At 42.6% G+C, this 13677-nt stretch overlaps 1 protein-coding gene across 5 annotated transcripts in view; it reads right to left on the bottom strand.

The window, feature by feature from the left end:
- Positions 1–13677, bottom strand: part of OSBPL5 (oxysterol binding protein like 5) — a 221781-nt gene that overhangs the window by 105098 nt on the left and 103006 nt on the right. The window lies entirely within an intron of this gene.

The raw sequence follows: 13677 nt of genomic DNA, 5'->3' as shown, positions 1-13677 counted from the left end.
AATGTTACAGCTCAGGTTGTAACAACTCCTCGTTTTTTAATAGATGTATAATATTCTTTGGGAATTAGCTCAGTCATCAGATAGTTGGCTAGAGACACTTGGAAACTGTTCATGTCTAGTATGGCTTGACCCTGAAGAACATCTTATGAATCACCTCTGCACGGGGGGAGGGATAGCTCAGCAGTTTGAGCATTGACCTACTAAACCCAGCATTGTAAGTTCAGTTCTTGAGGGGGCCATTTAGGGCTCTGGGGTAAAAATCTGCCTGAGGATTGGTCCTGCTTTGAGCAGGGGGTTGGACTAGATCACCTCCTGAGGTCCCTTCCAACCCTGAGATTCTATGATTGGATAAACATTTACTATTAGTAGGCACTAAACTGATACCAAAGCAATATGGGACTTGGCTTTAGATGACAGAATAGCTTTCCCTTTCCTTTGATTTATCATTGTAGCAGTAGTCTTATTTCTGGTTTCATGCTGGGAAACATACTGCTTTTCAAGCTGTCTTTCCACTTGTTGCGTCCTACTTTCTGTTCATTCAGACAACTTTTAGTCCCTGACCCTCTTTCCCTTAGCACAGACATTTTAAATCCAGCTTTAATGATGTGAAGCAGGAAGAGGAAGAAGAGGATAGAAATAACCTCACAACTCTTACTCCTATGACATTTGGTACCACACACCTTCCTAGTCATCCTATCAAGGCCGCCCAGGGGGGACAAGAGGGGCAATTTGCCCCAGGCCCCACAGGGGCCCCCCCATGAGAGTTTTTCAGGGCCCCTGGAGCAGGGTCCTTCACTCACTCCGGGGGCCCAGGAAAACTCTCACAGGGCCCGGGCCCCCGGAGCTTCTTCCACTCCGGGTCGTCGTCGGCAATTTGGCGGCAGGAGGTCCTTCCGCCCCGGGACCCACCACCGAAGTGCCCCAAAGACCCACAGCGGGGGGTCCTTCTGGCACTTCGGCGGCGAGTCCCGGGGTGGGTCTTCGGCAGCAATTCGGCAGCAGGGGCCCCCCGCTGCCAAAGACCGCAAGCCCCCTGAATCCTCTGGGCAGCCCTGAATCCTATGCAGAACAGGGATCCAGTGGCTTGAAGTAGTGTCATCAGGAAACATCTTTTGATGAAAAGAAAATCAGGGATAAATCCTATGCTCATTTACTTTTGACATGTTTCTGACTAGGTCAGGAGAGCAGCCTAATGCAATCAGTTTTATGAATGTGATGATAGAAATCTGTAAAAATCAGCCAAAAGTGAATCACGCTGAAGACCGCCCATGTGGCATCCCATTTTAAGTATTAATTACAGTCTGACCTTAAGCGGGTGGGATGAAAGGGATGAAGAACACAGCAGCTGACCTTATTTTAAAGGGATCTAATGTATTTACAGTAAATATTAACTATATGATCATCCTTTATTTTGCCTTGAGTTAGTTGCCATTTCCTCAGTGAACATTACACTGGGAGTTTATTGTTTACCCTTTCTGAGAAAGAGAGCTGGTTTGGACGGGTCATTGAAATAAATGCTCCAGGGCTTTTACATCCACTTTTTCATTTCCTCTGACCTTTCAACATGTAAATTGATTATACAGAAGCCCATTAATTTAACAAAGCACATTACATTTTTCCCTTTCATTATGGGGCACATTCCTGACTTAGCAATTTTACTGGTTGTCCTCTTGCTAACTGCAGAAACCATACCTCACTTATCACAATTAAAGCTAGTACATCTGCATTAATCACTTCTCATAAAAGTGTTCATCTGCAGAGTTCTGCCCTTTAGAATATCACTGACAATACAGCCTGTCTAACAAACTACTCCAGAATGGCAAAGTGGTTTATAGATACCTTTCATTTGACGTCGGTAACAACTTTCTCTATTATCTTTGTTCTACATCCTGCATTTATTTTTGGCAAATTGAGCTTTTTATTAATCTCATTCAGGCCCTGATTCAGGAAAGCATTCCTGTTCAAGAAAGCACTTCAGCATATGCTTAATTTTAAGTCCCAAAACATGATTCATGTTAACCATGTGCTTAACTGCTTTCCTGAATCAGATTCCTAATTCTTTAGTTCTATGTTATATATTGACCAGAACACAACTAAAAATGTTGACAATCAAACCACTCTCAGTATAAATCATGTATCTGAATATTTATTCATTCTACTCATCCCTTATCCATAGGCTACTGTTTGGCATAAGTTAATCAGTGATCTTAACTTGACTTTTACTTTAAATATATGCAATTTTAATAATCAAAATGTAAATTACTAATGCCCCCCAAAGAAGAGGATATATGAACCACCAAAATAACACAAACAACTAAGAAAATCCATATTGCTATTGGATGAATAATGCAAATATGATCCCAAGCGGTCTGCTACAACTTTACACATTTTTATGGATTCTTGAAAACAGTTTCCAGTAATATGGTTATGCCCGGAACTGTCAGTACGGCATAAATGTGTGGGGTGTTTTTTTAAACAGCTGTAAACTAATTCATTGTTTCACCGCACTTACTGTAGTTATTTGCCCTAGTGCAAAGTAAGTGGGTGTAATGTGCTACAAATGAAGAATGGTAGAGTTTAACACCAGCTTTGCATTCCTGTAAATGATTATGCAAGATGATGGGCAACGGTGAATCATGCCCAGTATCTTAATTTCAGTCAAACATAGATTATCGAGACTCCAGTTAAATTGAAACTTTTGGTTACCCAAAGGTCAGATAAGTCTCCCAAGGCTGAAGTCTGACTCTTGAGAAGTCCTAAATTCCACAACAATGGAATACAGAGCTATCTGGCCTTGGGGAAATCTGCTTTCTGACTATAACTCAGTGAACTGGCCTGTATGATCTGGAATCTGCACGCAGAGTTAGGGAAGCAGGCACATGGATTTCAAAGCTTGTTGGGCCTCAATTATCTGAACCCCGGGGACTGTGAAAGTTGTCGGAGTCCCATGAAGACTTTTGGATAATCAGTTCTGTACTGTATGATATTTCAAATTAAGATGTCTGGAAAAATTAGATTTTATTTTTCTGAAGAATCTATTTATGCTGTATTAGGATACGGATAAATGTATTCACTTAAAAACCTAGCTGTAACTAGCAAAACACTGGAAAAGATGAAAGGCTGAGTTTATCAAGGGATTAGAGTTGGGTGAATAACAAAAATAATCTTTCGATTTTTTTTAAATGAATTTGTTTTGAATATATGTATGCTCCTGCCATCCTTGCTTTCCGCAATACACTTTACTGGTAGAAATGTTCAAAAAAGGCAAATTCCAGTACTGCTAAAGCCAGCATGTCCATCCAATCAAGGCACAGAAACCATATCATATCAAACACAACCAAACTATATAGTACATTTGTGACCCATCAAAAAAGTAATTTTTTGAAAAGCTATTAATCAAATACATTTGAATAATTAATACACTTAAGAAAAATGTTTTGCTTATGGGTACTCTGCAAATAAGAAAAAAAAAAGAGGAAAGTGTTTTGAATAAGTTGTTTACTGTGAATTACTGTTCAGCTTTAAAAGAGAGACAATTTAACGTGGGATGGAGCCTAAGGGACTCTGGGAAAGACACTAGACACATTGCAAAATTACTCACCTTTTTAAAGTGCATTTGAATAAATAAACCTGAAAATGGTTTTAGGTAATATAGTTATGCTGGCCAGCATAGATGAGAAATACCTATATTAAATGGTCATTGTAAACCATTCTTGAGACTAGATAATCATGACCTGGTCTTGAGCAATTTTCAGCAACCACTTTTTAAAACATTGTGTCTATGCACACCTATGCCTGTGTTACCTGAAACTATTTTCCAGATATGTTCTTGAGAGTAGCTTAAAGACTCTGCTAACTGATTAGGGCAGATGAAGCTCAAACACGCGGGACCTGGAGCTGTGCCTCTATCGACTTGTTTGGCTAATAACATGTGTTTTGCTTTTTTATTTTCTTAAATTCAAATGACAGAGAAGTATAACACAAGGATTCATATGGACAGTGCAAATGACCTAATGCAATCTGTTTATAAAGGGTCATTACTCTTGCATTGCAACACTCCCACCGACTTCAGTGAGTGCAGGATTCAGACCCATATGTGCTTTCTGAAGTTAGTAACTGAATATAAAAATGATATAAGAGTTGAAGGGCTTGATCCTGCACCAATTAAATAAATAGGCGCTTTGCTGATGATTTCCAGGGGCACAGGAGCAGGTCCAAAGTGCAAAGCACTGAATGCATGACTCAAAAAATGTCGTCAAAACCTTTTTTTCCATTTGACTTTTTCATGTCAGCACCATTGTTGATAATTCATTCCACTGGGGAAATTATTATTTGAAGTACGTGATGTAAATGTGACACTCAATATTTATTTAAGTATCAGAGGGGTAGCCGTGTTAGTCTGGATCTGTAAAAGCAACAAAGAATCCTGTGGCACCTTATAGACTAACAGACGTTTTGCAGCATGAGCTTTCGTGGGTGAATACCCACTTCTTCGGATGCAAGTGGTGGAAATTTCCAGGGGCAGGTATAAATATGCAAGCAAGAAGCAAGCTAGAGATAACGAGGTTAGTTCAATCAGGGAGGATGAGGCCCTGTTCTAGCAGTTGAGGTGTGAAAACCAAGGGAGAAGAAACTGGTTCTGTAATTGGCAAGCCATTCACAGTCTTTGTTTAATCCTGAGCTGATGGTGTCAAATTTGCAGATGAACTGGAGCTCAGCAGTTTCTCTTTGAAGTCTGGTCCTGAAGTTTTTTTGCTGCAGGATGGCCACCTTAAGATCTGCTATTGTGTGGCCAGGGAGGTTGAAGTGTTCTCCTACAGGTTTTTGTATATTGCCATTCCTAATATCTGATTTGTGTCCATTTATCCTTTTCCTTAGAGACTGTCCAGTTTGGCCGATGTACATAGCAGAGGGGCATTGCTGGCATATGATGGCATATATTACATTGGTGGACGTGCAGGTGAATGAACCGGTGATGGTGTGGCTGATCTGGTTAGGTCCTGTGATGGTGTTGCTGGTGTAGATATGTGGGCAGAGTTGGCATCGAGGTTTGTTGCATGGGTTGGTTCCTGAGCTAGAGTTACTATGGTGCGGTGTGCAGTTACTGGTGACTAAATATTTATTTAGTCCAGCTTTGCCCTTTTCATCTTGGGTGGATTTATTGAATAATTAGCAAGTTTCTGAACCTGATTAACAGTATTAATGAGCTGGGTAGCTGGTAAACTACATCCACTTTGACACATTGACCCTTCCAACAATTATCCACGATTCAATATACACATCCATTGGAGACTACCTCTTTTACAGTCGCCAATGCCCTGCATTTGTTACGCACACTAACAATTATCGGTAGTGTCCACTGTCTTTTAGCAGCAATCCTTTTAAAGAGCCGTTGAATATAAAAATAGGACCTTCCTACTGAAAAGATCTTATTATTTGTATTATGGTAGTACCTCAACTGAAATTTGGGCCCCATTTTGTCAACTGCAGAAACATATATTGAGAGACAGTTCAAAAGAACGTAAAGAAATGCTCTCTGAATGTATCACACTTGTCTTAATTTAGGGCCAGACTATGATACGCTTACTCATGCTGAGTAGTACAGTAACTCCTCGCTTAACGTTGTAGTTATGTTCCTGAAAAATGTGACTTTAAGCGAAACGATGTTAAGTGAATCCAATTTCCCCATAAGAATTAATGTAAATAGGGGGGGGTTAGGTTCCAGGGAAATTTTTTTCACCAGACAAAAAACTATATATTATATAGATATACACACAGTATATGTTTTAAACAAACAATTTAATACTGTTCACAGCTATGATGATTGTGATGTCTGATTGAGGTGGTGAAGTTAGAGCGTGGAAGAGGGAGGGATATTTCCCAAGGAATGCCTTACTGCTAAATGATGAACTAGCACTCGGCTGAGCCCTCAAGGGTTAACACATTGTTGTTAATGTGGCCTCTCACACAAGGCAGCACGAACACGAGGGAGGGGAGACAGCATAGCAGACAGAGCCAGACACACACCTTGTGTGTAGGGGAGAGAGAGAGATGCACACTGCCCCTTTAAGTAAGCTGACCCACTCTTAAGTGCATTGTCTTTTTAAGTGGATCAGGAAGTTGAGGCAGCAGCTGCCGCCCCAAGCTCTCTCTGTCCCTGTCAGTCAGTGTCCCTTCTCTACTCTATATGGAGAAGGGGTAAGGGGGCTACAGGAGCAGGGGGAGGTGGACACCCTGACATTAGCCCCCCCGCTTCCCAGCAAGCAGGACTCTCTGGGAGCAGCTCCAAGGCAGAGGGCAGGAGCAGCACATGGCAGTCAGGGGAGGGACAGCTGAACTGCCAATTGCTAGCCTGCTGGGCAACTGCAGCTCATGGAATTTAGGGGAGCGGGGAGCTGATAGGGGAGCTGCCGGTCCACTTTGGTTCCAACCCCCACCAGCTAGCTGCAATGGGCCACTCTTCCTGCAAGCAGTAGACAAAGCAGGCGGCTGCCAAACGACGTTAGAAGGGAGCATTGCACAACTTTAAATGAGCATGTTCCCTAACTGATCAGCAACATAACAACAAAACAATGTTAACCGGGATGACGTTAAGTGAGGAGTTACTGTACCTTACTCCTCAAATATTCCATTGACTTTAATGGGATATCCATCGTTTAAGAAGCTACACAGATTAGAATAGAACTCATAGGGTAAGGTACTATTCAATGTGAGTGAAGGTATCACAATCTGGCCCATGGTAACTATAATACATTTATGGGGGGTTCCTATTATTTATTGTTGTTCCTGTTCTGCTGCAGGGCCAATGCAATTTAAAAAGTGAGCTGGAGTTTATTTCTCCATGTGCAACATCAACAGAATTGTTTATTAAGGGTATGTCTACACTGCAATCAGAGGTATGGTTGTAGCTTTGGTAAATTTACCCATACTAGCTTTAATCTAGCTAAAATTGATAAAAGTAGCAGTGAAGACACAGTGGTAAGGGCTCCAGTGCAGGTTGTACAAGCCTGTTTATAATCCTGATTACATATCCCCATTGCTAGCTGGCATCTTCACTGCTATTTTCAGCTTTGTTAGCTAGACTAAAGCTAGCATGGGTATGCTGACCTGAACTGCAATTATTCCTCCACTTGCAGTGCAGACATAGCCTAAGTTTCTAATTTTAACACCAGTGCAAACCCATTGAAGACAACGATGTGATACAGATGTCACTGAAGGCAGAATTTGGCTTTAAGAATAGTTGTTATTAGTGCTGATGATGATGCATGGGAAGAAAAGAGCCCAGCCAAAGTTGAGTCTGCCAAGCTGGCAATTTGCAAAAATACTTGCAATTTGCAAATTGAACTTGTGTCATCTGGAAATCATTGAGACACAAACATTGAGCGATAATAACGTGGGAGTGGGACCCACAATCCCATTTTCACATGGTCAATTCTCAGATGAGAAATACATTTGAAATCTTGATTGTGATATTACTGCTCCTTTCAGAAGACATTTCACTTGTGGTTTTGCATAGATTTACTGAATGCCTTGGATATAGTCTATGTTTGCATTGTATAGAAGCCTTAGACCCGCTCACATCCATCTCCTCGAAAAGACTGGCTTTTGCGGGCCTAATTCTGTTCTCATTCACGCTGGTACAAATCTGGAGTAACTCCACTGCTATCAATGCAGATTTGCAACAGGGCAACTGAGAACAGAATTGGGCTCTGTCATTTGTGGGAAATGCTCTCCTATTTGGCTGAGTTGTGGCTGGCAGGCTCTTAGAATAGTGATTGGTAGCATCTGTTCATTGACTTTGTTTAGAAGTTTTCTCTCTGTGGTCATAATTCTGGGCCCAAGACTGCACGCCATTAGGACTACACGAGTGAGTAAGAGTTTGCTGGATCAGGCCCTCTGTTAGTAGCTCTTCAATTCTCATTGACTTCCGTGGAGGTTGAATGAGCAGAGCCCCCAGTAGGACTGGGCCCCTGATTAATATAGAGTATAGGTCAAGTGCTGGCTGGGAAATAGCAGATACATAAGTCATATGGAAATATTTTTTAAAATAACCCAGGAATGACAAATTAACAAAGTTGCTTTATCTTAAACCCATTGAGCTCTTAACCCCATAACAGAACTAACTTTTTCCATCACACAGTTATGTCATTTTCAAGGAGCCCACAACTTCAGGGTCATTTTTGTCTTGCATTTTTCTTTAAAAGAATATATGAACAACATAATTACTGTTACACATTGCTATCTAAACAACATAATAAGAAATTATCCCCTCTTAAAGGAAGGACCTTACTTTATGCTTTAATGGCACTTAATGAAAACAGAGTACTGCAAGCCTCACTGATGGCTTTCTGCAATACCCACCGTTGCTTTCGTATAATTAAATACACGAGAGATTATGCCTCAAATCTAGGCTTGCAGCACACCATTACTGGGAAACACCAATCTCATTTTAAGACCGGTTTACATGCTTAATAGTGTCTTCCTAGCACCATCCTAGTTGTTGTTTGTAAAGCTCTCTTCCCTTGTAAGAAGTTTATATTCAGAAAAGGTCAGATGTGGACTCTCAAATCCTGTTGACTGCACTGGGATTCGAAGGCGTTCACAGTTTGTAGGTTCAGGCCCAAAGGCAGCAAGGCGGCAGTACAGTGCAAACACACAGCAGGAATGCTAAAAATATCATGGGGACAACGTTGGAAAAAAAAGAAAGCACAAGTGCTATGCAGTCTCACAAAGATTTCCCAGGGCATAGATCAATTCAGGATCATTCACAGGGACTTTGGCTTGATCTGAAAATATTGCAAGTTATCTCTTGTGGATGTATTTTCCACCAGGTTTTCTTCTCAGGAACTCCCTTTCATATCAAAGTCAAAGCAGCTGAGACAACAGCAAATTTTTAATTATAAATCTCCCCTCAAAGTGGTGCTATGATGTAGTCTATTTAAATGTCCTGTATATTTCATCCATACACCTCACTTCATAGAATCGTAAGACTGAAAGGGACCTCACACTCATGGCAGGACTAAGTATTATCGTAGACCAGGGGTTGGCTACTTGCGGCATGCATGCCAAAGGCAGCACGTGGGCTGATTTTTAGTGGCACGCTGCTGCCAGCCGGGGTCCTGGCCACCGGCCCCGCTCAGCCTGCTGCCGGCCTGGATTATAGAACCCCAGACCAGCAGTGGGATGAGCCGCCCAGCCTGCTGCCAGTCTGGGGTTTCGGCCGCCGGCTCCTTGCCAGCCCCGTTCAGCCTGCTTGGATGGCCAGAACCCGGGCCGGCAGTGGGATGAGCGGGGCCGGCGGACAGAACCCCAGACTGGCAGCAGGCTGAGCCGCTCAGCCTGCTGCCGGTCTGGGGTTCCGTCTGCTGCCCACACTGCCGGTCTGGCACGTGAAACCCTTTACTGGCACACAAAACCTTAAATTAATGAAGAGTTGGCACACCACTTCTCAAAGGTTGCCGACCTCTGTCTTAGACCATCCCAGACAGGTGTTTGTCTAATGTGCTCTTAAAAATCTTCAAGATGGAGACTCCACAACCTTTCTAGGCAATTTATTCCATTGCTTAACCACCCTGACAGTTAGGAAGTTTTTCCTAATGTCCAACCTAAACCGCCCTTGCTGCAATTTAAGCCCATTGCTTGTCCTATCCTCTGAGGTTAAGAAGAACAATTCTTCTCCCGCCTCCTTGTAACAACCTTTTATGTACTTACAAACTGTTTTCATGTCCACTCTCAGTCTTCTCTTCTCCAGACTAAACAAACCCAATTCTTTCCTCATAGGTCATGTTTTCTAGACCTTTAATCATTTTTATTCCTGTTCTCTGAACTTTCTCCAACTTGTCCTCATCTTTCCTGAAATGTGGTGCCCAGAACTGGACACAATAGGCCAGTTGAGGCCTAATCAGCGCAGAGTAGAGCATAAGAATTATTTCTCATGCTTTACTTACAATTCTCCCGCTAATAAACCCAGAATCATGTTTGCTTTTTTATTTTGGCAACAGTGTTACACTGTTCACGCATATTTAGCTTGTGAGCCACTATGACTCCCAGATCTCTTTCCACAGTACTCCTTCCTAGGCAGTCATTTCCCATTTTGTATATGTGCAACTGATTGTTCCTTCCTAAAGGGAGTACTTTGCATTTGTCCTTATTGAATTTCACCCTATCAACTTCAGACCATTTCTCCATTAATGATGAGTTATTTCATAGATTTCGTGGCCAGAAGAGACCACTATGATCACCTCTCGACCGTCTCGTTTTTCATTATTATTTATATTGCAGTAGTGCCTAGAAGCCCCAGTCATGAATCAGGGCCCCATAGAATCATAGAATCATAGAATTCAAGATCAGAAGGGACCATTATGATCATCTAGTCTGACCTCCTGCAAGATGCAGGCCACATAAGCTGATCCACCCACTCCTTAGCAAGCGACCCCTGCCCCATGCTTCGGAGGAAGGCGAAAAACCTCCAGGGCCATTGCCAATCTTCCCTGGAGGAAAATTCCTTCCCGACCCCAAATATGGCGGTCAGCTGAACCCCGAGCATGCGGGCAAGACTCTCCAGCCAAACCCTCTGGAAAAGGTTATATCATACCATTGACCCATTGTACTATTTGCCAGTGTGGCACTTAATTGACCTATTGACTAAGCCCGTTATCCTATCATACCATCCCCTCCATAAACTTATCTAGCTTAATCTTAAAGTCATGGAGGTCCTTCGCCCCCACTGTTTCCCTCGGTAGGCTGTTCCAGTATTGCACTCCCCTGATGGTTAGAAACCTTCGTCTAATTTCAAGCCTGAATTTCCTGACTGACAGTTTATATCCATTTGTCCTCGTGTCCACATTAGCACTGAGCTGAAATAATTCCTCTCCTTCCCTGGTATTTATCCCTCTGATATATTTAAAGAGTGTAATCATATCTCCTCTTATCCTTCTTTTGGTTAAGGAAAACAAACCGAGCTCCTCAAGTCTCCTTTCATATGAAAGGCCTTCCATTCCTCGGATCATTCTAGTGGCCCTTCTTTGTACCCGTTCTAGTTTGAATTCATCCTTCTTAAACATGGGAGACCAAAACTGCACACAATACTCCAAATGAGGTCTCACCAACGCCTTATATAACGGGACTAGCACCTCCTTATCCCTACTAGAAATACCTCGCCTAATCCAACCCAAGACCGCATTAGCTTTTTTAACGGCCACATCACATTGCCTACTCATAGTCATCCTACGATCAACCAGGACTCCTAGGTCCTTCTCCTCCTCCGTTACTTCCAACTGGTGCGTCCCCAGCTTATAACTAAAGTTCTTGTTAGACATCCCTAAATGCATAACCTTACACTTCTCACTATTGAATTTCATCCTGTTACTAATACTCCAGTTTACAAGGTCATCTAAATCTCCTGGAGAATATCCCGATCCTCTTCCGAATTGGCAATACCCCCCAACTTGGTGTCATCCGCAAACTTTATCAGCCCACTCCTACTCTTGGTTCCCAGGTCAGCAATAAATAGATTGAATAAAATCGGACCCAAAACCGAGCCTTGAGGAACTCCACTGGTAACCCCCCTCCAACCGGACAGTTCCCCCTTCAATACTACCCTCTGCAGTCTCCCTTTTAACCAGCTCCTTATCCACCTCTGGATTTTCATTTCGATCCCCATCTTTTCCAATTTAACCAGTAATTCTTCATGCGGTACCGTATCAAACGCCTTACTGAAATCCAGATATATTAGATCCACCGCATTTCCCTTGTCTAAAAAATCTGTTACTTTCTCAAAGAAGGAGATCAGGTTGGTTTGGCACGATCTACCTTTCGTAAATCCATGCTGTAATCTATCCCAGTTGCCATCGGCCTCATGCTCCGGAACCACTCTCTCTTTTAAGATTTTTTCCATGACTTTGCATACTACAGATGTTAGACTAACAGGCCTATAGTTCCCCGGGTCACTTTTTTTCCCCTTCTTGAATATAGGAACTACATTAGCTAATCTCCAGTCAGTCGGTACAATCCCCGAATTTAGGGATTTATTAAAGATTATCGCTAACGGGCTAGCAATATCCCTCACCAATTCCCTTAATATTCTAGGATGAAGATTATCCGGGCCCTGTACAAACAGAACAAAAACATGGCCCCTGCCCCAAGGAGCATATAGTCTAAGTATAGTCTGACCTCCTGCAGAACATAGGCCATAGAATTTCAACTAATAGTTCCTATATCAAGTCAAATAAATTGTGGTTGAACTAGAGTAACTCATTTAGAAAGACATTCAACCTTTGTTTGAGAGATTCTGGGAGATAGAGAATCCACCATGTCTCTTGGTAAGCTGTTCCAATGGCGGTGAGAATTCCAGTCTCTTGCTTTCTTGTCTCCTCTTTCATATCCAAACAGGCAATCTAAACATCAGGGGTCTTAACAGGGAGGGTTGGATAAGCCAGGCCAAATACATTTGAAGGAAGTGCATCTATTTTTGAAAAGATCCTTATAAGTCCCTGGTCTAGCGTCTCAGATTTCTGGACTCTGTTGTATACAAGCACCCCTTGTAAAGTAGTAGTTTATGTCTGGCACGCCAACTACACTTACTTTGAAGTGGTGACCATCCATCAGATTCAAATGGAGATTAACACGTATATATTTTTCATAAGCGTCACTAAAGCATCACATTTTCCCATCCCAGGGGCTAAAGGACCACACTGCAGTTGTTTCAGTTACAGATTTAAAATGACATTTTCTAGGGGAGAAAGGCAGTTATTCCCTACAACCTGCAAAGCACATTTAGGGTGGAATTCATCCTGTATTATCCAAATCCGGAGGAACCGAGCTCTGTGCATGGAATTCTGCAGAGGTCAGGGGGCTGGCATCCTCAGCCCCAGTACAGGCCCTCTGCAGCATACTGGCACTTGCCCTGTTCCAGTGTTTTGAGGCTGCTGCATGGATCTACATAAACTTGGATGTACTGGCCCCACCCCGTGCCCACTCAATCACTCCCTCCACACCAGCCTATTCAGAGCAGATCCAAAGCTCAGCTATGCAGCAGTCAGAGCTAGGGAAAGATTCCCTCTGTGGTGATTTCTCCCCCTACTCCCCAGGGAGGGCCAAAAGGAGATTTCCAGGTGTAGCTCACACACGTACTTGACTTTGCTGAGAGCACAGCGAGTTTTCTAGCTATCCAAATAGTTATCACAATAGCACTATTGCTGTCTGCTCAGTTACTCCAGGAGAGCATCCTGTGAGCGTGCATCCTTGTGCGCCTGCTATCAGGCTGCTACTTCATGGAGCTGGATGAGATAAGTCATTGTGTTACTTATCAACCATAAGCAAAAGCCTGGGAGGATCACAGAAATAATGCAATTATAATGCACTGCACATTTTGCTGCTGAATTCATTTAGATGAGAAAGGAAGGTTCTCAAGTGACATAAATATGCTCTGCACAGATTACAAACTCTCTTCTTAACAGTATCCAATATATTTCAATGGCTATCTGGAAACATCCGATACCTAGGGCCTGGATCAGGTACTCACTTACACCACTCTTATACTGGGGTAACTCTATAGGCTTCAGTGGAGTTACTTCTGACTGACACCAATGTAAGCAAGAGCAGAATCTGGCCCCCGGTCTCTCAGGCAGAAAGCTGGCAATACAACTCCTTAAAAAAACCCACAAAGCTGAACGCAAT

Source organism: Mauremys reevesii, linkage group 4 (assembly GCF_016161935.1).
Source record: "Mauremys reevesii isolate NIE-2019 linkage group 4, ASM1616193v1, whole genome shotgun sequence".
NCBI lineage: Eukaryota > Metazoa > Chordata > Testudines > Geoemydidae > Mauremys > Mauremys reevesii.
This window is presented reverse-complemented; position numbering and strand designations above follow the sequence as displayed.